This window comes from Mauremys reevesii, linkage group 2 (genome assembly GCF_016161935.1).
Source record: "Mauremys reevesii isolate NIE-2019 linkage group 2, ASM1616193v1, whole genome shotgun sequence".
NCBI classification, from domain to species: Eukaryota; Metazoa; Chordata; order Testudines; family Geoemydidae; genus Mauremys; species Mauremys reevesii.
In genome coordinates, this window is record NC_052624.1 from 114877069 (window position 1) to 114904992 (window position 27924).

The 27924-nt window shown below is 42.1% G+C and overlaps 1 long non-coding RNA gene across 1 annotated transcript; it reads right to left on the reverse strand.

Moving 5' to 3' along the window:
- Positions 1-27751, reverse strand: LOC120398701. Its single transcript, XR_005594643.1, has 3 exons — positions 27569-27751; positions 5144-5289; positions 1-821 (listed from the first exon to the last, which is right to left on the reverse strand). It is a non-coding gene; the product is annotated as an uncharacterized LOC120398701 (long non-coding RNA).
- Between the last annotated feature and the right edge of the window lie 173 nt (positions 27752-27924).

A 27924-nucleotide genomic window follows, 5' to 3' on the forward strand; every position in this document is an offset into this window, starting at 1 on the left:
CGTGTAAAGCTGAAATCGCGCTTATTAAATGCGCATAAGATGCGACAGACCTGTATTCTAGCTAGAAGGTCCTCAGGAAGGTTCATCAGGTGTGGATAGGCTTCTTCCATGGCCCATTGTATTCGCTGATGGGCCATCACTCGAATACTCCATACACAATGTGCTAGCTAGATTTGATGTAAACTGCCTTGTGGATGTTACCACAGGAGCAAACACATTTGAAACGCAGGTACATAGTCAGTATTCATAACTTCAGATACAAAAATGATGCATGCATACAAATAGGATAATCACATTAAGCAAATCATAACTTTTCCATTGACGTCTTACATGACATACTTTGTACACGTTTTGTTGCAACTGTCTAACAATGGTAGAAACAATGATTTACATGGTCATATTTTAGTCATATAATGTCACAAATGGTCATTGGTCTCACCTGGCAATTGGTTTCTTTTAAAGTAAGCGTGCCTTTCCCTAGCAACATTTTGGATGCATCAAAGTATTATTAACATTTTAAATTACTTTTTGTAGCAGTTCGCAATCCCCTTCATGTCCCCACTGGACAGTGTCACAGAAGTTCACTCCCTCTGGGTTGGCCACATGTAGCAGAGTGTTGAATTTCAACCCTTCTTACTTCTCAGTATCACGAGCTTCCAGGAAAATTTGGAAGCATGTCAGCCAGTTCCTCCAAGTTTCTGCTAGTTTCCCTTCCAGAATGGTATGGCCTCATTAGCCCTATTTTTACCAATGATTTATTTTACTGATACTATGTAACAAAGGTGTAACAGAGAAGGGCTGGTATTTCTGGGTCCAGTCACCTAACATGAGTTAAGATAACAAAAGGTCAATACCCCTGTGTACTGTGGCATACTCACCATCAGTGCACCCCTTTGTGCCAAGACATGATGTTGCACAGGTTTTCATTTCCAGTACCCCCTGCAGGCCATCTGTCTTTGCGGGCCATTCAACCATCCAGCTGAGAAGCAGCTAGTCCCAATCCCTTCCGGGATAACAAGTGTCCAGTGTAAAGTCCCAATGAATCAATTTAGCTTCTAGATCCTGTGCTCCACTCTTACCCTAGGGCTCTCCTATCTTTCCCCAGCTCTGCTACCAAGCACTCCAGCGAGCAGAAGTCTTCCTGAGGCCTCCCACAGTCTCCAGGCTTCAAAGAAGCCTACCTTCCTTTCTGCTCCCAGGGCTGGGCCAAGCAGGGCCACATCTTGGCTATCTGAACACTCTCTCAGCCTATTTCTAAGGTCCAGTTAACACCTGGTTCTTCCCTAGTCCCACCTGGGGATAGACTTTATGTTTCTGAGCTCCTTCATGGAAGTTGGACCTTTCAGCCCAGGGACCAATGCTGACCCCTAAGACATCCCACAAGCTTAATCACATTCTCCCCAGAGCTTCAACCTTGTGGGCCCTCTGGTTTACAATTTATCCCTTCAGGGATGCATGATCGTTGAAGCCAAGAGACCCAGACTTTGCAACCACTCTTCACTGTAGACAGCCTGAGATACACAGAGCTGTGGGAAGACAACAGACCTGCACACAAATCCCTGCCTCCATTTCTTCCCCACTCTGAAACATTCTTTGGGATTCCATCAGCATCTTCTAAGGAATCCAGGAGCCTTCCTCTCCCCCTTTCCTCCTACGTGTAGCTTCTTCTCCAGAACATGGAGTCAGTCAGTCTCTCCCTCTCTGACCCCTACATTCAGAGTCCCTCAGCTCCTGGGTGCTCCTGCAGTCAAAAAAGTTTCCCCCATTCCAGAAACCTGTCCCTTTCTTAGTCCTCCCCCAACTTCTAAGGCTATGTCTACACTACATAAAATGACAGAAGGGGTACACTTCAAGAGATGGTGGCTAGGCAGCTAGGTTGATGGAAGAATTCTTCCATTGACCTAGCAGAGTCTATCCCGGCGTTTAGGTTGGCTTAATTACCTCTCTCAGGGGTGTGAGTTTTTAACACCCCTAAGCAAAATAGCTAGGTCAGGGATCGGCAATCTTTGGCCTGTGGCCCATCGGGAAATCCGCTGGTAGGTTAGGCCAGTTTGTTTACCTGCAGCAGTTTGTTTACCACTGGTTCGGCCAATTGCAGCTCCCACTGGCTGCGGTTCGCTGTTCCAGGCCAATGTGGGCTGCGGGAAGCGGCACGGGCCGAGGGATGTGTTGGCAGCCGCTTCCTGCAGCCCACATTGGCCTGGAACGGCGAACCGCAGCCAGTGGGAGCTGCAATCAGCCGAACCTGTGGATGCTGCAGGTAAACAAATTGTCCCGGCCCACCAGCGGATTTTCCTGACGGGCTGCATGCCAAAGGTTGTCAATCCCTGAGCTAGGTTGACCTACATTTTAGGTGTAGACCAGGCTTCGGCCTTTGTGTTTTTAAAGACTATACTAATGATAAAGTCTCTTTGTTTCCCTCCTGGGGAATTTCTATTCTATTTAGGTTCTTATCACTGTAGTATCTGAGCAGCTTCCAGTAGTGCATTAAGCAACGTGATTACACATTTGTCACATGTTGTTTGTTCTCTCATCCTTTCCCCAGGTGAAGTAGCATGTGCAATGGAGTGTCTTCTTTTAACAGGCTTTTAGGTTTTTGGTTTTGCTGCTGTTGTTTGTTTCTTCCTTTTTGGTTGTGCTTTGTTTGTTGTTTGTTTAAATATACATATTACTATGAATACTGTATACTGGTTGTTAGAGAAGGCAGGTCAAAAACATGCACCTTGCAATTGGAGTGGAAGGTGGTGAGGTTTGTGATGGTCCTGCATTTGTTGGGGGAGTTCAGTCCACCCTGAGTCTTGGACTGTCCCCTGAGCAAGTTCCATCTCCTGCACAGAGCAGCTTTACCTTTATTGTGGAGAGCTCCTTTGTGCTAGAGGATTAAAGTTATCGATCAGGATCTTCAGCCTGGAGCTTTTTCCACTCCTTCTCCTCTAGTGATTTGGAGAAAGCTGGTTTTCCAAGCTTCAGCCATCCCAATGCTCTGTTTAGGCATGTCTTATTTGCTTGTTGACAGCCCTTAATGATTGTCTTGTTCCGAGACGAATATTCAGGCATCACTTCCCTGCTCCTAGCATAAGGTGTCTGAGGCCCGGTCTACACCTAACACTTAGTTCAAGCTAGCTACGTCACTCAGGGCTGTGAAAAAATTCATCGTTAGGTCAACCTCGCCTTCAGTGTAGACCAGCTGAAGGATTCTTCCATCAACCTAGCTACTATTTCTTAAAGGTGGATTAACTACATGGACAGAAAAAACCCACCCTTCCATTGATGTAGGCAGTGTATACTCTACAGAGCTACAGAGACTACTGCAGTCGTGCCACTGTAGCATAGACATGATCTAAATATATGAGGTAAGAATTCAGTAATGACCATCATAAGGGCTTAAACATATGCAGCATTCATAATACCAAATGGAATTTGTAAGTTGTACATAGACAGATTTCCCAAATCCTTGCAGGGCCATAATGTCACAGTATCAATAGATTTTCAAAAGTTAATGGACAATGTTTACGCTCACAATTAAACACTTATTATACATAGCACATGCCTTAAAATTAGCCCTGAAGAACAATGAAGTAGAGCACCATACTGATGTTCCAACTGGCTAGGAGTCAGTCAAAGGTGAAACACTGTAACCAAGAATCCAGTTAAATTTGTATGTGCCTGAACCTAGTTATGTCTGCAGTACAGCTGGTTGAACTTTTTCCATTGAAACCTTTTTCAGCCAGACAATGGCTTTATGACCAAAATAAAAACAAATAATTTTGGTTGAAATCTTTTGGTTTTGATATATTTGGATTTATTTTGGTGAGGAACTAAAACAGTGTTTTTCATTTATTTTCACTCTCTCTCTTCTTATGTTCAGTGAAAATGTTCATGGAAAAAATATGAATGAAACAAAGCATATTATTTTCTTTCTAAACATTCATGAAATATATTTAACTTTTTTGATCAGCTCTCGTCTGGAGACAATAGAATGTTAAGAAGCTTCCAGAGCTGTAGATTGGATTCTAAGTTGTTTAGATGGGTGTACTGATCTCTCATACTTTGAAATATTATTTCTATGTTTAAACACGTGTTAAGAAATTTTAAGACAGTGTTTCATGATTCTTCAATAAAAAGGACTTCTAAATTGTTCCCTAGTAAAGCACCAAGGATCAAACTAACTAGATAAAAAAATCAGTATTTGAAGAACTACAATACGGTGTGGAACTTCCATTTTAATGAATATGAACAGCACTTCAATGCTTATTTGAGAGCTCCTTGAAAATTATTTTCTGTTAATAGCACTACTGAGCATCTATGACTGTAGGGATGAGAAAAAAATCAAAGTTATCGCTAAAGAACATCACACCAAAATCTAACTCAAAAGGATGTTCAGGACGTAACAGAGATTTTAAGGGAATATCATATTCCCACAACAAACTTTCATGCTGAACAGTCCGAACTACACTTCATCCCCTACAATAAGTTAGAAGGGGAAATGTCACAGCTGTCAACTTTCACACAGTAAATAAGCACCCCGACTTTCACAATAAGCCAAAAACCAAGCCAATTCCATTTCAAAGCAAGGCCAAAACAAGCCAATCCCTAAGAACCCAAACACTCTATGTGACTAGATCCCCCTGGTGTGCAGTCTGGGACTGTGGTGGGCCCTCTCTGCACCCCTGACTCTTTCCCCTCCCCCGTTGCCCCTGCTTGCTGGAAGCCAATAAAAAAAAACCCAAGAAGCAACAAGCTACAACAAGGAACAAGCTACAAGCCGAAAACTAGCCAACAAGCAACTCACAAGCCAATTAAGCCAAAAACAAGCCCAATTTCTGTGTTTTTTTCACGGGTTTGGCATGTCTGGGAAATGTCCGAGTGCCTGGAAAACTTAAAGAAATGAGCAAGAATGTATTCTTTTGATCCATTTCTAAAGGAAGCATGGCATGACATTTGTTTATGGCATGCAAAGGTCTGAACTAAGAGATGGTTTGTTGCAAGTTGCATATAAAAAGATTCATTGCCCTGTTAGCTTTGGTCATGCAGATAGGCCAGATTTTTGAAATGTTCTATGTTTGCAAAAGTTTGGAAAAGTATATTTTATACGTGTTTCAGTAAAACTAACAAGCAAGTCTAAAAATCTCACCCTACATACCTGCTTTGGAAACACAGGAATGGCTTGTGTTCCTTTAAAGAGTAATGCTGCTGAGCTTCTGGACACATTCTGAGAGCTTGCCATGGGACACCATCGTCACAACAGAACACTCCCCAGGGATCACAGAGGAAACCGTCATGTGGAAACTGAGGACAAAGAAGAGAGAGAAAGCACAAGAGTTGCAAGATGTGACTGAACTATGTACAGGTTGAAAAGTTCTCTCTCCTTTGCATGATCAAGTACTGAAAAGTGTAGTTAAAATGGAAATTTATAGTGTGTGGGAGGGGCAGCTTCTTTTAAATCAGAGACAATATAGAAAAATATAGAAAGATAATATAGAAAAAAAACCACAAAAGGCACCCCTATAACCAACACAGTATGCAATTAAAATGTATACAAAAGAAAGAATGCAGGTTGTGGTAAACTCAAGGTAGAAGCCAAATACCAAAGTAAACAGTGTAATCGTTATGCAAAGGGATCGGGTCCATCTGTGCTGGGTCATAACTAATTAAAACACGTATTGGTCCATGGTCAAATGAGCATGCAATGTTCTGTGCTGAAGTCTTTACAGCTGTGTTGAGTTTGGTCGAATACATGCTGGCTGATCTACATGTGGCCAACAATTCTATTCCATTCCATATAGGTCCTTATGCCATCCCCATAGTAGCCTGAGTACCCTCGTGCATTAAGCGACATGACTAACATTTGTGATGTGGTTCTTTTTTTCTTGCTCTCATCTTCTCCCAAGGGGGAAATTGTGTGCGCAGTGGAGACTATTGTTTTAAATGCACCACTGCTTCATGCTTAGAACAGCTCTAGAGGAGAGGAGTCCACCTCATGGCTGCACTTGTTCCCCTAAGCCACCATGTGAATGCATATAACACTCTGATGACCAGAGTTTGCAAGGCTAGACCTGGGGCACACAGGTACCTTTTGAAAAATAATTTAGAGGAACTGATCAGCCAAAAGGTCTTGTCACCTGTGGAATTTTTTGAGGGTACCGTGCCCTAGGTGGTATATACTCTTAACATTGGTTCCTAACATTTCCCACAGTGAGAGCATTAGTGTAGGCTGCCTACCCCAGTCTAACCATTCTGTTGCATAAGACTGCTTTGAGCAGGCCAAGGTGACATAGCTGTAAAATGACATAGGCTGGGGGTGGCCTGTCTGCACTACACTTCTACCACTGCTGGCAGTGGTGGGAAATCTTGTAGGATGGTAAGTCTGGGGTAGACAGAGCCATTTTCTGTATTCTACAACAGGATGGCGTTGTTTTTATTTACGACCATCATAAGGAGTTGCATGAAATCAGGTTTCTACCAGTTATTTTCCATGTTGTTGTTGTTTCAGGTGATGCCTGCGTGATACACCACTGGCAGCGGTGTGCAGTGCAGGTGTGGCTACATGCTGCAGTGAAAAGCAGGCTGTGTCCACAGTGCACTGTGCAAGCCACGCACGTCAGTGAAAGGCTCTGGCAGGGGGCAAGCTTTCTGCATGAGCCTTTCCCCACCGCCGGAATCGTCCCCTGAGGCAGGAAAGGGCTTTAGCAGCTGGGAGGCAGGACACTCAGAGAGGCATAGCTTTGGGGAGCAGAGAGTGCTTAGGTATTTGCATACATACTGTGACAAAGTTCCTTCTCTTCCTTGGTGGGTCTTGCGCTTATTGGCAGATTTGCTCACCTCAGTGATCTTCCCCACAGTCTGGATCAACTCCTCCTGTGTCTGATCAGGAGTTGGGAGGTTTGGGGGGAACCCGGGCCCGCCCTCTACTCCGGGTTCCAGCCCAGGGCCCTGTGGATTGCAGCTGTCTATAGTGCCTCTTATAACAGCTGCATGACAGCTACAACTCCCTGGGCTACTTCCCCATGGCCTCCTCCAAACACCTTCTTTATCCTCACCACAGGACCTTCTTCCTGGTGTCTGATAATGCTTGTACTCCTTAGTCCTTCAGCAGCACACCCTCTCACTCTCAGCTCCTTGTGCCTCTTGCTCCCAGCTCCTCACACGCACTTCCTCTCCTCTGGCTCTCCCTTACCTGACTGGAGTGAGCTCCTTTTTAAACCCAGGTGCCCTGATTAGCCTGCCTTGATTGGCTGCAGGTGATCTAATCAGCCTGTCTGCCTTAATTGGGTCTAGCAGGTTCCTGATTACTCTAGTGCAGCCCCTGCTCTGGTCACTCAGGGAACAGAAAACTACTTATCCAGTGACCAGTATATTTGCCCTCTACCAGACTCCTGTACACCACTGGTCTGGGTCTGTCACAATACCCACACCTTTCTGGCATTTCTTACTTCCCTAAGCCGTGACTTGCTGGCTACACTGCTATTAATATCCGTGCTATAGAGGTAAGTAGTCTATGTGCTGCTGAAAGAAGAGTGCAGTGTAGACACACCTGTATGTATTTCTAAGGCTGGTTGTCGTGGTTTGAGGTTGTCTTTAACTTTTCTTTCACTTTGATACAAAGAAAATTTTTAAAACTAGTTACAATGTTTTGTAAGTATCAAATCTCTCCTAAGGGCATGTCTACACTACAAAACTGTCAACCTAACTTATGTTGGCATACAGCCGCCACAGCAATTACATCGCTTGTGCATGTCTACACTTTGCCCCTTAAGTCAGCAGTGTGCATCCTCTCCAGGAGCATTTGCACCGATTGAATTGTCAGGGTGGGGCATTGTGGGATGGCTTTTGAAAGCCAGCAACAGTCGATGTAAGCAATGCAGTGTCTACACTGACTCTGTGTCATTGATATTGACTCTACGCCTCTCATGGAAGCGGAGTTATTAAGTCAGTGTAGCAGACAAGTTACATTGGCAGGTGCAAAATTTTAGTGCAGACATTTACATAGTTAGGTTGGCATAAGCTGCCTTGTGTTGACCTACCTGTCGTGTAGACCAGAGCTCAGTAATTTGCTGCGTAGGAACTGGAGAGCCAAGCACTGCAGAGAGAAGTTCAAAGCCTGCCCAGTGCTACATAATCAGGCTAAGCAGGGAGGTTGGATAAAGGGAGTCTCTTCTACATAGCCATATCCAGCAGTAAGACAGGCCCTCTACAATATCTTGGGCTGATGTGAGTGCTAAGGTAAGGGACCAGCTTCCATGCCACATGGTGCTCTAGCCCATGGACTGTGGGCTAAAAAGCACAGCCATACCCCAGCCAGCTAGCATATCCCATGGTTGGCAGCTTTTGCTAGTCAGGGTGCATATCACCTCTTTTTATAGAAGCATCAAGATGCACTTGGCAGCAAGTTGTCCCCTGAACTTTCCTGATCAACAGAATGGCTATAGTGTCTGGTATTGTCAGCAGTGCTCTGCTCTTTCTTGCATTGCCATATCGGTTCGTTCATTCATCCATAATTCCAAAGCTTTGGAATGACCGCCACTCAATCGAGGCGAAAACACAATTTGCACTCAGACTCGGTTGAAAATTCATGTGCATCCTTTAATAGGCCTTTCTGCCACTTTCTTGTTTGGTGAACAGTAGGTCTGAAATGTATAGTGCTTCCTATTGAGAAAGTAAGCGTGGGCACACTGCACCTGTTACTGATAGTATTGCAAGCCACTCATTTTGATGACGCAAACTCTGAGGAAGCTTTCTGAAATTTACCCAGGTACTTTCCCTAAATGTTGGTGTAAATATTTAAAGACATCAAGGCCCAGATCTTCAAAGATATTTCCATAGCAAGACACCTTTTATGAAGTCTGTCTCGTTCTTATTTGGAGAGCTGAATTGTTTTCTATCAAATGTTTGAACATGCATTTTGTCTCTCATCTGTACAAAATATGTTCATACATTAATAAGAGCCATTGCTTATAGCTTTGCTGTTGCAGGCTGTGATGCGACTTCTTGTTTTTAGGCTTTTCAGTTTATAGCTGCATGAACTACTATAAGATTTGGTATAAACTTCTGCTTAAAAGGCATGCCATCAGCCTGAAATCTAGTCAGCTTCAAAAAGTAAAGTAAAAGTAGTGTTGGGTACTACACCTGCCTCCTAATCCCCCTGCCAATTGTTATGGTTTTAAATCATATTTTTCTATTCTTTAAAATGTCTTTTCTTTCCCCGGTTGATGCGTGAGCAACTCAAACAAACAACAGGGGAAAGTGATTGACCACACAGGGGAAACAGAGACACTGACTGTAAGTGAAATTCTGTCACCTGCACAAAGTAAACAAACTGGAAAAAAAAAACCCAGAGGGGGAGAACACTGTTTTTCTCTAATCTCTTACAGCTATAGTAATCTTGGGTATTTCTTGCAACGCTGTTAGGGAAAAACATTTTGGACAGAAGTGATTTTTTAAAGTTGACAATGTCTCTCTGAAAGCTTTCCCCACACAATCCATACAGTATGGATGGAGCTAGAGTAGAAGTTTGCATTCAGAGAAGCACAGACACCTTATGTTGCACTATGATGGATTTTGCACCTCTCTTTTTTAATTTAAATCAGCACCTTTGGTACCATGTAAACATTCATGATCAGCCAAAACAGCAGTCATGTCAACAAGACTCTGTGGTTCAGGCAGCTGAGCAGTTTTCCACAGCCCTATACTGCAGTAGATTTTCTAGAATCATACTAGAACTTACTAAACTCACAGAGGTCCTATGATCACAACACTCTCAGCTATTACTGAGGTATTCCATGCATGTGCACTGAGCTCCCTGTGACACAGACAGTGCAGGTTGGCCTGTGTGACCCCAGACTCTAGCTGTGCATCCAAGCATCTGCTAGCCTTGCAAAGGGCTAATCTTCCAGCTACTGTGTGACACTCTAGCTTGGGCTGGGACTCTGATGGTTTGGATCCTTGCAGGAACAATTTAAGAAAAGAAAAATATACTTTTAAAATGTCTCCCAGGCCAGACAGGCACTTGCAGGTGGACAGTGTCCTTAACAAGCCACTGTAGTTGGGAGGGGGAGAGGAACCTGTCCTCTTTCCCCAACCAGACAGACAGCTGGAGAAACAGATGCTATGGATCCCAGTCTTGGTGCAGGAGTGGGAGGAGGAGGCAGCAGCCTGGGCTTCTAGTAGTATTTTAATTATTGTTTTAATTCTGCAGTCTCCCAGATGTTCACAACAGGTGCTTTAGACATTATAAAAGCAAAGAAGCAAGCAAATTAACATGGCAACATATCATTACATCAAGCACTTCACTTAAATAAATTGACAAGAAGGCTCTTTATTTAATACTGCCTGGCATGCAGCATTTTCAGTGTGGATAGCGACATTGAGGAGAAATTAAAATACAACACCCAGACCCCCTTTGCAAATCTATTTCCCATGGATGTCTCGATCCAAAGGAATCTTTCCCAGAAATGATGCTTTGACTGAGTGTCAGATTAGTGATTAGCCAGGCATTTCAGGATACAATTTTGCTGCGTGACATACAGCCTGCCTATGTGTCACTTGGCCTCATGGCTTACACCACCTGCCCTGGACTGTGTCCCTCTCCCTGTCAGCCACCCTGCTGCTCTTGAACCCGAGAGCAGCAATGTGGCTAGGAGAGCAGCAGAGAGGTTTAAAAGAAACCTCTTGTAAAAATAGCTTGGCAGACGCCTCACCCCAAAGGTGGCAATAGTTCAGGAAGAACCTCCCATAATGGTTCCAAGGGCTTTACGCTTGAGTTGGGGGGATCCATGGAAGGAGAGCTCTAGAGTCTCACTTTGCATTTCAGCTAGGTTACTTCAGGCTATGTGAAGTGGTAACTGTTTTCCCCACAGGCACTGCACGTGTACTAGGTACACTGCAAGCTGATCAAATCATCCAGTTAATGCTCACAGTGAAGAGGGTTACAATCATGCATTGTTGTGGTCTACATGAGAGAGAAACATTCAGAAAGGAAAGAGTGGGTTGTGTCTTTATGTCACAGGCTGATGAAAAGAAGCTAGCAAATACAGAAAAATAACAGAATGCAAGATAGGCTGATATGAAAGGTGATGTGGAGAGTCTAAAATGATTTACATACTGTATATTAGTTTGATCTGAGTGACAGCAACATAGGCTACCTGGTGAAATTCAGATCCTAATCTCTATAGGAAACAAGTGTAAGTCTGAATTCATTGCAGATGGGCCTGTCATTTCAGTGTCTGGCTCTTTAAGAGAAACAAAGTAATTTTTGCAATTTGATATGTCAGAGGAGTATTTTTGTGTGGTTTATGAGGAGGGATTAGCTGCTTACAGAGATATTGACTATTTCAAGATTGTGGAGGAGTGATTTTTGTGTTTTCAATATTGGCACAGGTTAGGGGGAACACTATCAGTTAGGGATTTTAATGGGTATGTTGAGTTACACATCGCTGAAACTGTCATTTTATGTAGCTTCAGAAAATATATATAAGTGCCAAGGTCTCTCGTTATTCAGCCGTTGCTTTGGCATGATACCAGTGGGAATGCGTGCCACAAAGCAGGGCTTACAAAATGCAGAGTGAAAAAGCAGTTGAGATGTGATAGTGTTTTGGATCTCTTTGAAACCTAAAAATATCCATGAATACGTGCACATGTGTGGTGCTTTAGCAACCAGAACATCTGGGGGAACTCTCAAATGTTCCCATTTTTTATATGGCCTACAACTTTACTGGAGTTTGGTGAAAAAGCAGTCATTTTTATAGCACTCCTTATAACGGATACAAAGACATTTCAAAGTTTAAAGAGGGAAACTAAGTTATATCTGCTTAAAATCCTCTTTTACTGTAAGTTTAGAAAATACATACGTGCTGTGCTACTGCATCCCGATTGTTTTTTGGACAATGTATCACGCATGCTGTGTAGGTGATTGCAGTTCTGGAATGTAAAATACTTGCCATCTTTTTGTCCTATAGTGCAGTTTATCTGAGGACTGCACAACACTCTGCAAACACATATTGAGTCTCACACTATGCCCCCGAGAAGGGGAAGGGAATGTATAGTTATCACATTACCTACCACTGACATACAGCCACTCCTCTTGATAGAAGAGGCCTGCTTCTTCTCCCACTGGAGTCACTGGAAAAATCTTCCAAAAACTCACTGGGAGTAAGGTCAGGTCCACAATAAACAAACAGCAAAACCCTGCCCCTCTCCCCACCGAAGTCGATGGGAGTTTTGCCATTGATTTCAGTGAGGTAAGGATTTCACCCACAAAGTCAGCAATTGTGATAACTAATTACATGAATATATGTTATTACAGGATTTTAGTGAAATACAAAACATGAAAAAGGTTAACTAGAAGCGCATTTCTGCTGATGAAGTGTGTACGTAGCACTTTGACTTAAAAAATGACTGAGTCCTTTGCATCAAGCCTTATAGGACTGTTTTCCTTGACTTAGAAAACTGGTATCAAGAAATTATGGCCGGAATTACACTCTTCCCAAATATATACAAGTTTAAGATAAATGAAAATTAACTAAGCAATGAAGGATTCTATCCACATTACACACCTTATCATTCTTTTTCCCTTTTCCCTTCTTTTTTTCTTAAAGTTCATGCACACACACGGATTGAAGTGGTTAATATATTAGGGCCCAATCCTGAAGGCCAGAATGGTGCAAAAGGGCAGGAAAAGTGGCCAGGTTCTGGCCCACAATTAATGGTGATCAGTGTGTTAAGTCTGATGTTTCCAACTTTTAAATTGGAAGGACCCAAGTATTAAATTGGAAGGACCCAAAGAAATGTAAAACCAGTGAAAAAAGAAATCAAGAATGGGTCATTTTATATGCATCCTATTCAATGGAATGACTTATTTTCAGAAAAAAATAAATCTAGCCCTTGTATTAAGTGGTGTGTATTTGGGAAGGATATATGTTGTTGTTTATACAAACCCAGTGGGGTAGTTCTCTTCTTTGACTTCATTTTTCAATATATCCTTAGCTATGCAGTCAGAACTATCACCTCCATAATATAAATTTCCCTTTGATCTCTTAAAGAGAAAATAGTTATAGGATCTCAGCACAAAAATCCCAAACTTCCTTGCACAGGGGATTGTCCATGTATTCAGCAGTGAAGAGGTTAATAGAAGGATTTTTTTTTTCCAACCAAAGCCTCCACAAGCTCATTGAGTGGCTCAGACATCTCTCCAAGAATGTGGTGTTAGTCACTATGCTTCAACTCAGCAGTGTCTACCAACCTGTAGGGGGTGGTGACAAGGTGAGATGATTAGATAGAGTCCCATTTGTCAAGTGCTTTGGGTTTCCTGGGGATGAAAGGTGCTGTAGAAATATCATTATCTCATAAGACAGACACAATCCACAATAGAAAGAACTAGGTTGTTGAACACAAGCCACATAGATTAAGGTGGATCTGCTCAGAAGTTGACTCAAATTCTTTGAGCTATGCTCAGACCCTGGGCTACAAGGATTGTTTATTGACATATTTGTTTCACACCTGCAACACCCTTCTATACTCATTGGGCACCTAGGTCCAGCTTTTCAGTGGACCTCCATTTAGTGTGCACTCCAAATTTGCAGTCATACCTGTTTGTGTGCTGATATACACAAATAACTATTTCCATGCACAGATGGAGCTTTTGTTTCTGAAAACAAGGTGCACACATCTTTTATGCACTCCAATCACAGCCAAATGAAAATTTGGACAACCCATAGGATACATCACTTCTACATTCATATGTCAACTCGGACATGGTAATCCACAAGGGAATACTGCACGGGCAATATGTTTTGGAATTCAGCTTCTTCCTCAGGTTCATCTTCTTTTTCTCATTGTCCTTTCATCCTATCTTCTCAGAACGACTCTTCTCCATCCAGCTCATACACCTCCTGCCCAAATCATTCCACAAGAGAAAATAAATATTCAAACCCAAAATGACCATTTACGCCAAGCAGTGTAGGGCTAGGGAACCAGCTTCACACATCTAGATCTCATGAAGGCCTAAAGGGACTCCCACCTGTCCCTTTTGCTTCTGTGTATAACTAAGCCATAGATATATCACCGTCCCACCAGTTACTTCTGGGGATCTCACATAAGGTGGGAGGAGGTGACAATCACACCCATTGTTCAGTCAGTATTATGATGGGATATTTGAGTTCATAGGACTCAATATCGCATAATTTTAGTTGTTTCTGTAAATGTCACCTGCATTTGACTATGTACCAGCAATATAACAAAGTTCACTTTTTCCTCCTAGTATTGGCTTTGTGTCCCCCATGCCTCTTTGGAAATAATTCCTTCACATGGTTAATTTTCTAAATTGGCAAGAATGCTGATTCATTTGTGTTTCTTTCTTACCAAGTCATTAACAGGCCAACATTCAGATGCTGGAACGTGTGTTTAAAGTTAATAGAAAGGACTGTGCGTTCATCATTCTCACACATCTGAGCCAGGCTGATATTCAACAAACAGTCCCCACACAAACACTCTGACTCTCCACCCATTAGCAATCTAAAGCCTAATATGTCCTTGACACAGAACCTCCCTCGCCACCCACAATTTTCCAAATATGAAGTTAAACAAACAGAGCTCAGACAAAAGGTAAAACATTTGGCATAAAGCAAGGATGTGATGGATTTGGAGCTGCTCTGTAATGATTTGTGAATACTGTGTGTTGGCCTGGCTATTGGGATGTTTACTGTAGGAATATATTGGGTTCATTAGAGGACTGTCTTGATGAAATAAGAAGTGAGGAAAAGAATGGCACAAGATAAGCCATCTCTCAGCAAACATTTAAGATGGACAATGCTAGAACTCACTCAGACCTGTAGAATAATCATGGTTGCCACATAGGTTACCATAGTCCAGGTCCTGGTCTAGAAGTGAGAGAACTGTGAAATCCCATCTCCAGATAGGTAAAGGCATGAGGCCTAACAGCTGAAGAGGTGTTCTCAGACAGAGGTGTAGCTAGCCCTGTAGCCATGAGACATGGATAAAACAAAGTGTGTCAAAGAGAAGGATAAAATAGATGTTCGTGGTTGACAGTATGTCTAGATCACATTTAAGGATGGTGAAACCATCAACTGGCATATCCATCTATATGTTCATGTGTGTTTTATTTATATTTAATGGTTGTGATAAGAACAATAGTTTACATTTCACATTGATCCTGTGAAGCAATTGAGTGTCCTCAGTTTCATTTGGTTTCAAAAGGGGCTGAGGGTGCCCAAAAGTTTGAGTCCATGTTGTTTAGAGGTGACATCAATCTTTGTGATTAGTTTTAATCAAACGAATCCAGGTGGGTCATAGGCTGCATTAGTCCTTGCCCACTGATAATGCCAGCTATTTAGTTAATTGGGTGTTTAAAATTAATTACATTTTCAAACAACAAGCAATGAATTGGAAAAAAAGTCACAGTGGTCACAGGTAAGCATCACATGGTTGAGCATTTCAGTATTCTGCCACTACATGCCACCACGGGGGATTGAACCCAGGAACTTCTGTACCAAGAAGATAGCCTTTTACCACTTGAACTAAAGAAACCTTCCTCTACCGCTGAGAAAGTAGGAGGCTCTAAAGTTGCTAGAACTGGCTCATATACCTTCGTTCACCATGTGCTGTAAACATAGATAAAATATCGGACTCAAAAGTAACAGTATCTATTTTGCAGTGGGTTTTTAAAAGATTTTTAAAATACTAAAAAAAATAGATTATGGGGTAGCAGGCCTGCTTACATGTTCAAGTAGAGATCGGCATTTTGAACTCCAGAACATCTTTATTAGTGAAAAAAAAAGTCAGTCTGAGGTTACAGACAGCAATATGTATCAAGCTGCAAATTCTGAAGTAGGGCCAGATCACAGGATTTGTAATTAGAGTGAGTACATAGTGCTTCCTAGCTGAACAAAATATGATGGGCACCTGTTTCTGCAATGCCAGAGTTTGAGAGGACTCCCAATGAAAGCAGATACACCTCTGAGGGGAAAGCGAGTGCCTTCGCTCAGGCGGGTATGTGTCACAGCTAGTTCAAGAGAAATGGCTTCTAGACAGTTAAGCTTCCCCTGAAACCTCAGCATATCTATTAATAAGGGAGAATGAAAGTAAGGCTAGAAAATAAACTAGAAGCACAAGCAGTAGTCACCTGAGGCTGCACATGATTAACTCCAAAGTGCAGTATGTGGCTGTAAAAGGAGAAAATACATAGAAATTCCTTGTTAGGTTAGATAATGTTAAAAATAAACTCGTGCAGCTTCCACAACTATGCTTGAGAGAACCAGGAGTCAGTTTGTCATTTGGGGCCTAATTCTGACCTTACACCAGTTTTACATTGTAAACACTGTTGCTTTCAATGGAGTAACTGCCTATTTACGTCAGTGTATGTGAAATCAGAATTAGGGCCTTTGTCTAACATGCCAAAAAAATAAGTGGCCCCCTACAAAGATAATAGTGCTAACAGTTTTATCCCTACACAAAGTAGATACTATTTTATAATCACAAAGCCCCATCTCTTATCAGACCACTCACAATAGTCAACCAGGAGCATATTTCACTGTAAGGTAGTACAGCCTCCAGTAACTGATATTCAGAAAATACTCTGAATTCATTCTGGAGTGAAAGGAAATGGCCCTAACCCACTCTGCCGATATCCCTGAGCTCCAAGGACAGAGAAGCAGAGAAATCTTTACCAAGTGCAACTGTTACTGTCTCTGCACTTCTGTGATTTTCTGAACAATATTATGAAACATGCCGAGAGATCTACTTTCTGAATTAAACTGAATCTCATTTCAACCGCTTCAGCAAACAGGTAATTGAGAAGGCAGACTAACAAAATTATCTGTATCTGTAGTGCAAGATGCTTTTATTTCCCCTCAGTATTGAAGCAAAGTTGTCTACTGTATTAAGTCTCTTTCTTTGTCCTGACTCCAGAACCAGTGAGCAAATCCTGTCCACCCGCTCCCTGGGGGCACATACCACTTGCTAGGCAGCGAAACTGAAGGAATTCTGCTGTGTGGGAGGCAGGAAGCAGTTAGTCTGAACCCTTTGCAGATCTATTCCCCATGAGACTTGCCTCCTTCCATCCCAAATTACAGAGTGGGATGGGGTGTGGGGGTGGCCAATGGATCTACAAGCCATCCCCTTTGTCTCTCTTTGTAGGGGGCGTGCCACTGTGTAGGCAACTGCAGCACAGAAGCTGAATGAGCATTGTAGAGTGAGTGGCCCTGCCGTCATTCTACAGGTTGACTGAAGCAGAGGGCTCAACACCACCTCCCTTCAAGTTTGATGTTGTTTAGAAACTGGTGCAGGGACCAGGATTTGCCCTGAAGGCACTGCCAGAAGCAGGACTGGCTTAAACCCTTTGTCCAAAGGCCCCAAACACACGTCTAAAACACAATCAAAAGCTGAAAATACATCAGTCCACAAATGTATATAAAATACTGACTGCCAAATTGAGACAACCTTAATAAATGTGTCTAGGACACCCAAGCTCCCAAGACCAAAATATCAGACCACTCTAATTACACAACAGACTGTGGAAGTGGCAGTCATGACCCTGTAGTTCAGGCTGAATCTAGACTTGTATTGTAGGCCTTGTTTTCAGTATATGTTAACTTTTGATCAGAGCAACACTTTTATCTGAAAATTGGTATGTTGACATCGGTTGGGTGTAGAAAATTTCTAGAGATTTGAATGACTCATTTAATAAAAAATTAACTATGTTGTAAATGTTATTTTTTGCAATTCATGAATTTTAGGTCCATATGTTTTTAGTGTGCACTGCAAACAGTCCAAATTTCTCAAAGAGACAATTATCTTCAAATACTGAAGCTTAGGAAATTACCTAGTCTAACAGCAAGTTTAACACACTGTCCTTTAAAACACACCAATGTGTTGGGATTTTCTGTCTCCATAACCCAAACCCTAATTCTGCCTGAGTTGTAACACAACCCAACAAATTGCACTTCTTTTCTTTCATACCTACCTCCTGATCCTGCAAACTTTTAATTTATGCAATTAAAAATTTGCAAAATCAGGCCCTAAATTGTCGGATGAATTATTTTAAGTTTGAGTGGGTTTTCCCCCCAATGAAATTAAAATCAAACTCCACACCTCAAGAGGGCAGTCTGTGGAGATTAGTGTCCTTTTTTTCCTCGGCAGTGCACCTATTATATATTTCTCACAAAATATTCAAACATTTGAATCTACAAAAAAGACCACTGAAAATGTGCACTAGTGACCCACTGCGGATTGTCAGATTTTGTGAAGTGGTGAGTATGTAAAAAAAGCCACAAAGATACTATATTAAAGTGTTATTAAATGTACAGTGGTCTGTTTTGTTACAGCAAGAAATTGTTGGCAATAAAAGAGTTGACTACAGCACTAGCCTTGGGTCAGAAAAGCACTTAAGCATGTGCTTAGCTTCATTGGGACATATGTATCTTAGCATGTGCTTAAGTAACACTCTTACGCTTACACTGCGGGTAATGGACATCTGCGGCAAGTCAGTGACAGCAATGGGAGGTGCATTCCCTCAGCACCTTAGGCGATCATGTCCTACCTGAGAAGTGGAGAAAGGCCAAACTTTGTTTGGTGACAATTATTGGGTTAGCAAGTTAATGAAGTGAGAGTTCATTGTATTCCCTTGCCGAAAGCCTTTTTTTCAGCGATCTTATATGGGCTCAAGTCAGAAAACACTGGATTAATTACATTACAAAAAGAGTTGATTTTGTATTTCTGGTCCTTAAACTCGTACTCCGTAAAACAGAAGATCATCAAGATGAACAGGAATAATGAAGGTAAGGGAGACAAACAGGATACACACATGAAATGTGAAATTTGACCTATGAGAGGAAATAAGGCTATAGGGAGAATATGAAGTGAGACGTTTGTACAAAAGATTCTAAGACATTGTTCTCCGAAAGATGCTAACAGAGATGCTGCAATTAAGGGGAAGCCCTTCGTGCATACATCAGAGTGCAGGGTTTGTCCCATTGTCTTCTGAAACTAAGTATATTGCAAAAGTAGACCAAATTATTATTAAAAGAATGTGATCATTTATCTGTCTTCCTGCTTCTTAATTAGCATCTTGTTTATTTAATGGGAAAAATACATACTGATGCATTCAGAAGTGAAGTTCTAGGCCACTCACATGTATGTTTTAGCAATTCAAAAGATAAATAAAATAAGCAACATTAGAAGAAAAGAACAGTAATAAAAAATAGCCGGTGCATTTAAATATAATGCTCCTTATATTTTAGTTTTGTGAATATATTTCTTATGGTAAATAGTAATGTTAAGATAATTTTGCATTTAAAGAGAGAACTGGAAACACTCTATACCCTGTTGCATTTCCATTTGCATTGAATCCAGTTACTCAATTAAAATACAATTTTAAAATGTGAAGCTTAGCCCACCCTTATATATGGGACTTCCTCCAGCTTTATCCACTGCATTGTCAAAACTCAAACAGATGGAGCAGAAGGAGTGCATTCAGTTCTGAAACTGAAGCCAGAACAACAACCAGAAGATCCAGGCAATCTGCTCGGTTCCTCACAAGGAGAATTTACAAATAGTGGGAATGTTTTTAATTGTCCATCTCTCACAAAAGAAAAGGAAAATAGCTTAATGACAACACAAACTTTTAAAGTCAGACAGACCAAGGAGGAATGTGCTAATATTATGCCTGAAAACAACAAGGGTAAAATTCTAGTACCAAAACCTAACATAATGGTTTGTTTTTTTAAATGAGAAAAATAAATGAGGGCAGTGCAAACAAGCAAAAGCACAATGTTCTGAGAGCGTAATGCATTTATGGGGCCGGAATTCAGCCGGCGTACATTGTCAGAGCTCTACGGACTGGCATTTGTTCCATTAGGGACCGATCCTCAACCGGGAACCAGTCCTGACCGAGGCAGAGTGCTCAGAGTAGAAACTGCTTCTCAGGCTATCGAGCATTCCAGAGCCACCCATTGACTCTACAGCCGATGCGCCTCGCTGTGGAAGGTTTGGCCAAATTCTCCATGTATTTGTGGGTGCATGGGCTGTACTCCAAACCCTTCCTTGTTTGCCCGTGCACCAGCTGCAAATCCATTCCCTTGAACATAGATTCTCAACTGGGGAGTCATGACCACAGAGGGGTTGTAAACATGTTTCAGTGGGAAACAACCACCCTCCCTTATTTATGCCTAGATGGGAAGGGCTCCTGAAATGGTAGTCTGTTGTAAGATGGGGTCCTGGTTTGGAAAAGATCGAGATCCACTCCTCTTGAGGACAGAATCCTGCAGAACACTAGTCTGAGGCCTCAGGGACTGCAGGGGTCCCCACATCTCCCCACACAGGACACAGTAGAATCATCTCAGATGCATTCCTGGGACATTCTGGAACAACCTTTCCATAGCAGTAGTGGGGGCAAACAACCTAGTTTTAAGACTGAGCTGATAAATGTATAAATGGGATTATATGATGCTGTGATAGCAAGGGACAGGATTTGATGGCCCAGGTGGTCCCTTCCTGTCCCATACCTGATATCCTATACTCCAAAGCAGCCTTGCATGCCTGCAATAATTGGGCAGGATGTTCCTATTTACAAGGCTCTTGGGGCCTCAGGAAAATCCTACACATATTAATAGGCCCAAAACCAACCCAGCATTCCTAAACATTAAAAATGCCAGATACTAAAGGAGATTCAATAGGTCTGTAGTAGTAGTAGCCAGAGAATGCTTAGCAGACAGGAGAGATGCACCCAAGTTCATCTGAACCAAAGGGGGCCAAAGAGCAACAGCAATATATGCAACTACCGGACTTGGGGTTAAAATGATCATTTGTGTCCAAGTGAATGCATATTAAAAATGAAATATCTACAAAGCATCATTTTAAGACTGCAAAGTCATGTTCATTATTATGATTTTCCTTTATAAGACACCTTTAGGAGATTGAAACAGCAGTTTCCTTTTCCCTCAATCTTACATGCCCCATTTTGTTTTCATAAGGCTCAGTAGAAAGGTCTGAGTTGCTGGCCTTTGGGGGATGGGGAGGATCTTCCTTTCAGGAGGCATGAAGGTTAACACATTTATTTTTAAAAGAGCTTGTAAGCGTGTGGAACTCACCCCTGCAGTGCCTCCTGCTGGTCATCAGGAATTAGCTCTTCTCCAGCCTCCAGAGCACCCTCTGCAGGCCGGTGTCCCACTGGCCCCTGTGTCCCTCCCAGGACCCAGTGCCCCTTGTGTTTGGGGTGCTGCTCCCTCCCACCTAGGGGAGACCCCAACCCTCTATCCTCACCTTGCCTCAGTGTAAGGCTACTGCCAGTCACCAACTAGCCCCCATTCCCTAGGGCAGACTGCAGTATAAGCCACTCATCACTGGCAAGGAGGGTTTGGACCTGCTGCTTCTGCCTACCCGTGGGCTGCCGTCTGCTACCCCCAGTACCCGTTGGCCTTCTGCTAGGCCGCAGCCTGGGGCTTTCCAGTCTGGAGCCTCCCCAGCTCCTCGACCTTTCCCCAACCCTGTTCCACGTCACTCAAGTACTCTGCTCGGGTCCCTGCAGCCAGGTCCATCTCCCTCTACAGCTACAGAGAGAGACTGCTGAGTTCTTGGCTCCCAGCCTCTTATATAGGGCCAGCTGAGGCCTGAATGGGGCATGGCCCAGCTGTGGCTGCTTCCCCAATCAGCCCATTAGCTGCTTTCAGTCATCACCTTCTCCCAGGGCTGATCTCAAGCCCTTCAGGGCAGGAGCGGGTGACCACCCTACTACAGAGCTATAAAAGGTTACATGGACTTTGGACATGAATCTAAGGAGGAAGGGGTAAGGGTCATTACTAAATATCAAATGTTGGACCTACAAATCTTGACTGTGTCCCTTTACGCAGACTCCAAGTGGCATTTTGGTTTTTCTACAAATGCCAATATTTGAAACACCCATGTGGGCTTGAGGGAAGAATGGCTTTTCATCATATGAAGTGTATGCATAATTTCCAGAGAAGAAATGGCATGCCACCTTATTCATTTATTCACATGAAATGGATTCCACATTCTAAGCAATGATTGACATCAGGTATGAAGAGTTATTCTGAAAAAGAGGAGGCATATTACATTAGGACTACTAGGAAGCAAGGAAGATATTCATTAACATGGGTGTTTTTTTTCCTCCCCCACTGAGTGGCATGCCAAAGCCTTGATACAAAAATGACAATACGTTATATCAGCCACTCATTCTCCACTATGCCAAGTGCACAGCATTGCAGAAACAGTTTCCATGCACAGCAGAATCTGAAGCATAGCAAATTTAAATTTTATATATTTTGCACAAATGAAAGTAACAGCCACCTATATTCATGTGTTGCATTTATTTGGCAGTAAAACACATATGACCTAGAAATAATGTCATTTAACAAATTCATGACCTTCTGAAATACACTCTTCAGGAGCTAAAAAAAACCCCAGCAAAGACTCACTGGATCTAGAACTCTTTGTTAGTGTGCGTACAACTTTTGTGTTTGCTTTATGTAATCATCCACATAATTGAGGTTTACTAGCATGAATGATGGTGGAAATCAAATTTTAATCTCACATGCTCAAATACGCATGGAAAGAGAATTTTATCAATTCGCTTTTCTTGAGCATTTTACATCAGAAACCAGATTACAGGCATTCCATACAATCAATTCTATTCTAGTTTATTCCTTTTAGTTTGTCATACGACCATCCCCAGGAAATAGTGATCTGCCCACAGACATTCTGTGAACAGAAAAAGAGGCTACATTCATCTTATGAATTATCTGCTGCAATATACGCAGGCCAAACAGTTAATGATTTTCTTATTACAGCGGCAGAATACAAGCTTTTTATTCATAACATCTGGAGCCTGACAACTGGCTGGTCTGTTTTTCTAAGAAAAAAGGGGTTACAAGAGAGGTTGTTGGATGATAAAATTAAAGCACTAGTTTCCAGTTCTTGAGCCACAGGCGATGTCAACACTGTGGACCTTACAGCAGCACAGCTTTACTGCTGCAGATGAGCCACTGTAAGGACTCCCGTGTAGCTGCTCTATGCTGGCAGGAGAGCTCTCTCGCCGGCATAATGAAACCACCCCCAACAAGTGGCAGTAGATATAATGGCAGGAGACACTCTCATGCCAACACAGCACTGTCCAAACTGGCGTTTTTGTTGGTGAAACTTATGTCAATCAGGGGGGTGTTTTTTCACACCCCTGACTGACAAAAGTACTAGTGTAGATAAAACCTAAGGGGCAAAATCCTGCTCATTATACTCATGCAAGTAGACCCATTGGATGAAATGAGCAGGAGTTGTCCCATAATCTGGCTCCAGATTGGGGAAGGTGGGGGGTTGTATAATTTAGTAGTAGAACAGTGGTATGGAGGCCTGATAACAGCTATGCCAGCCCTTACGCTCCAGTGGCAACTGAGAGGACATTGTGTTGCAGCACTGTACCCAGGCTCTGGAGTGTGGGTTGGATTTGGCTATTATTCCCTCCAGAAGGTTTTTATTTAATAAGAACAGAATTAAGCAAGATTTTTTTAGAAGTAAATCAGTGACGCCTCGTACAACTTGATTTAACTAATTAAAGCTGGCCTGCGGCCACACCATCTTGGGCTGTGCGCGTATCAGCTTTTATTAGCTAAGTAACATCGGGCTGGATCAGTACTTGGATTGGGGACTTGATGTAAGTCCCAGGTGCTACAAGAGGTGGTGTAACTGAGTCAGTAGAATGGAAGTTCTCCTCCCACTGCGTCCTCACTGTACTGGCATAAGATGGCCTCCTACAAGGGATCAACTGTGCTGCTGAATCCAGTCCCTTTCAGATGAGATGTTATTTACTGTCTTACTATCCTCACAAACATGCTGGCGTTTCACAAGCCGGAGAAGAAGACATGATCCTTGCCTCAAGCAGCTTATAAAGTCATTTCTACATGAGGAGGTAATGAAACAGTTGGGCTGAGTTAAGAAGAGAAGGGCAGTGGCAAGATCCTCAACGAAAGGAAGTGCACAGCATGAGGGAGAAGTCTTCTTCCACCCCCGATAATTAGTAGACATAAATGGTTTAATTGGCTATAATATTCTTCATTTCTGTCCCAAAACTCTTGTGTGTATAATCCATGATTATACTGTGTGACTCTCTGTCTCCCTCTGTGACTTGACCACACAGACATTTATGTGTCAACTAGAGCCTTTAAGCTGACACTGGGTCGTATCGCTCCTACAGCAGAAGCTTCTGCTTTTAGAGCCAGAGTTCCCAGTTTCAGTCCATGTTACATGTGGGGGCCTTGTGTTACATGTGCTATTATAAAGGTTGTCACATCCACCCCAGAAGTGGCTGCATTTCAGTCATGTGGAGAAGTGATCTCTGTAAGCCAAATCCCCGCAAAGTTAGAAAAGCCTTAGTACAAAAAAGCCCCATTCATAGAAAAATGAACTTCAGCCCAAAATGTTGTTGCAGACCAGAGTGCCTGCGCATCAAGCTATTGTTAGGTATGGGGGAGAGAAGCAGATATGGCCTGCAGCTCAGCAATTAGGCTGATTTTGGGTGACGAGGCTTTATGCTGCGTGGACTCGTTGGCCACAGCTAAGACATTTCCACTTTTTCCTATCCCTGTTCCTGAGCAGTGAACAACCCGAGAGAGGTCACCTCTGTGGTGCTCAGATACCTGCAGAGTCCCCTGACTTGCTACTTGCCCCACCAGCACATCTCTGTTGTTTGCTCCTATAGTGCGTCACTGTAATTCAGCTCAGGAGCTATTCCTCTAGATGTAGTTTGAGATTCTTGCTAATGCTAGAACACATTGATTCTAAAAAAATGTCAGTTTTAAAAGTTTTTGATAACTCTTAGGGACCAGTATATATTAGAGCAAATCCTCAGTTCTTATTTGAACAAAATCCCCACTGAATTCAACAGCAGTGTTTCCAACACTCGCGAATTTCTCACGTAAGTCTAATGTTATCTGGAGTTTTAATTCAAGTCCCAGCTCCTGGAGTTAAGTGATCTTGTGAGAATCTCAGTTTTCTTTTTTAAAGTAAATTTCTAGCCTTCATGGTTGCAGAGAAAAGCTTGAAAACATGACCCAATATGGCTCAAATATGAGAAGGCAAATAATCCAACATTTATTATTTTAAAAAATGTTGGGATTCTTTAGCCAATCTCATGATTTTTGAATGTGAGGAGCTGGCAACACTACAGTTGGAATTTGGCCTGAATAAGGACTAAAACTGAGAGCCAAATCATACCCTCCTGGAGGAAAAGCAAAACAAAGACGGGAAAGACAACTAGGGGCCTGATTCAAAACTCCAGGTTTAAGATGCCATCTTGCCTTAACTACAGACATGGACCCAAATATTACTGAATTGAGCAGGGGGCAGTATTCCAAATTGGGTTCAGCCCCAACCTGTTCAAATTGGCTCCTTAACATGAGCTGAACTAAAACCACAGATCCCAGGTTTGCAATTCTGGATCCAGATCTGTGTGATTCACTAAGGCTCATTGCCACTTAAAAGCACAATTTTGAGATCTCTGAAATACAGTAAACTAATCTGACAGTATCATATAGAAGTTACACGTTAATTTGTTCCTTTTTTTCAGACTATGTACATCCACAATTTTACAGATATATATAACTACAAATAGCAGAGTGCAGAAGCGACTGCAGCGCACTGCCTGGTCTCTCTGTGCATGGGTGCACGCAGATGCTTCAGGACTCATCTGCAATGTGTTGCTATCATTCCTCAAAGTCCGCAAGTATTAACAATTCATGAAAAAGGAAAACAGTTTTTTCTTCTTTCAAAAAACGTTAGAAGTATCTTGGGCTAAAGACACATTGGGCAGATCTGGGTACAAGTTGGCCATAGCTGTTCTTAGAGGTGCCACTTACACAGGTTTTATTGGCACGAATTAGGCTTTCATTAGGGAAACACGATACCCCAACTGCTGCTGCCACTAGTGGTGTTTGTGTCACAGAAATACTTTCCACCAAAGGGAGATCTCAAGCAAAACAGCATAATGTCAGTGCTGACTGCCAACCTACACAGTCACACTACTGCAAACGCCCACTGATGGCTTTTCTCCTCTCTCAAAGTAATTGCTCTCCCCCCGCCACACACACACATATTTCTAATATTCCTGTCATCATAATACCTCCGTGCCAACAAGTATTTGGTACTGTGGAATATATTTGGTACTGTGGAAAACCAAATATACTTGCAGAGAGCAGCATAACTTGGCAACTTTAAGGATATTTACATTGTATGTTTAGATGTGTGTAACAATTTGTGTTTTAATTGTTATAAAGCTTTAACTTTTCGAGTCTCAACATCTACTGTCATTAAATAATCCTCTGACCCTTCCATTACCTGACCCACCCTTTATTTACCGCAACTATGAAAATATACATCGATAAAAAAATTAAAAATGCTCAAAACCCACAATTTAGCACAACGGTGAACATTTAAAATAGATAAAAATTACAAAAAAGTTTTAAAATAAAAATTGATAGTATTTGGCCAAGCCTACATATATCTCAGGCCACTAACTGCCCAGCCATTTCAGACCAAGCCCCGCCACCAGAACTGGATATTACAGCCCTCAGGAGACTAAACTCTTGTCAATAGATGCAGTCTTGGATAATTCAATGGCTTATAAGTATTTTTATATTCAGTGTGGGGAAGAAGTGTGGGGGGAATTGAATTAATAATAGGCAAACCTTAAAAGAGTTAATTTGGCTGTAATAAGCATCCATAAGATTCAACATGTATCCAAAGTTTATTCAGTGCCTCTTGATGTTGAAATCAAGCTGAGAATCTGGTTAGTGGTGAAATCGGGAAGTGAAGAGGCAGACCAAAATAGTTCAAACCCAAAGAAGTTTTCCAAAATGTTTCAAACTTTAAAAATAAAAAAAAATCCAGTTGTTTCTGAGTTAGCTCTTCATCCTTAACTTTCTCTCCCTATGTCTCTATATAACTTCCCACTGAACACTCCTATTGTACAGTAAAACAATAACTGTTTTCACCCTAACTTTGCCCCTCCTTTAACCATTAATTCCTCTGTGTAAATAAAGACGGTGTTGGCATGTGTATAGATAAATGACCCTAATCATTGCAGAAGCATATGAGTATCTAGAAATCCCAGGCACATGGGGCAGGTGACATCAAATGAATCAGTCATCCTGAGTCAGCATGTGGCATGAATTACTTCTAACCCTCAGAAAGGGTAGTTCCTCTAGGTCAAGTTGAGGTCACTAGAGCAACCTAGGGAAGGTCACGTTGCCAATGTTTGTACTGCTCCTGGCTGGAGAGTGCTTTATAAGCAATACTTCAGTTTCCAGCATTTTTCAGAGTTCTTCTACATTAAAAATACAAAAATGCATCTGAAAATAACATTTATTTTATTTTAGACTCCAAAGCATGCAGCTGCTCCCAAAGAAACAGAAAACAAGCGATTATTTGTACATCATTTACTTTAACTACAACATGACAGTAGAGCTCTCGGGTTAATTTCTCAATATCTTTAGCTGCTGCATCATGCAACAGGAAATAATGGCTGCTACAAGTGATACGAGGATAACAAACCTACCTCAGAAACAGCTTCCCCTTACACACACGCAGTGGGAATAAGAAAGCAGCTTTGTGACTAGACTCATGGAAACAAGAAGCCAGCCATTAGAAACAGGTTTGCCAAATATACCGCTGAGTTGTCTTTTCTTTCCTAATCTGTGTATCTGCTGTTAGACAAAAGAGCTTTCAAGGGCTGGCCTGCTAAAGCACTCTCAATTCTTTCTTCCCTTAAAAAAGGCAGAGCTGGCACATGCACAGTAAATAAAAATAACAAGCATACGATGCCCGAGATGCATGTGAACATAAAGTGACGTTGGCAGCCCCCGCAAATAGAACTCCAGTTAAAAATAGCCTTTGTCTAAATGTGGAAAGTGT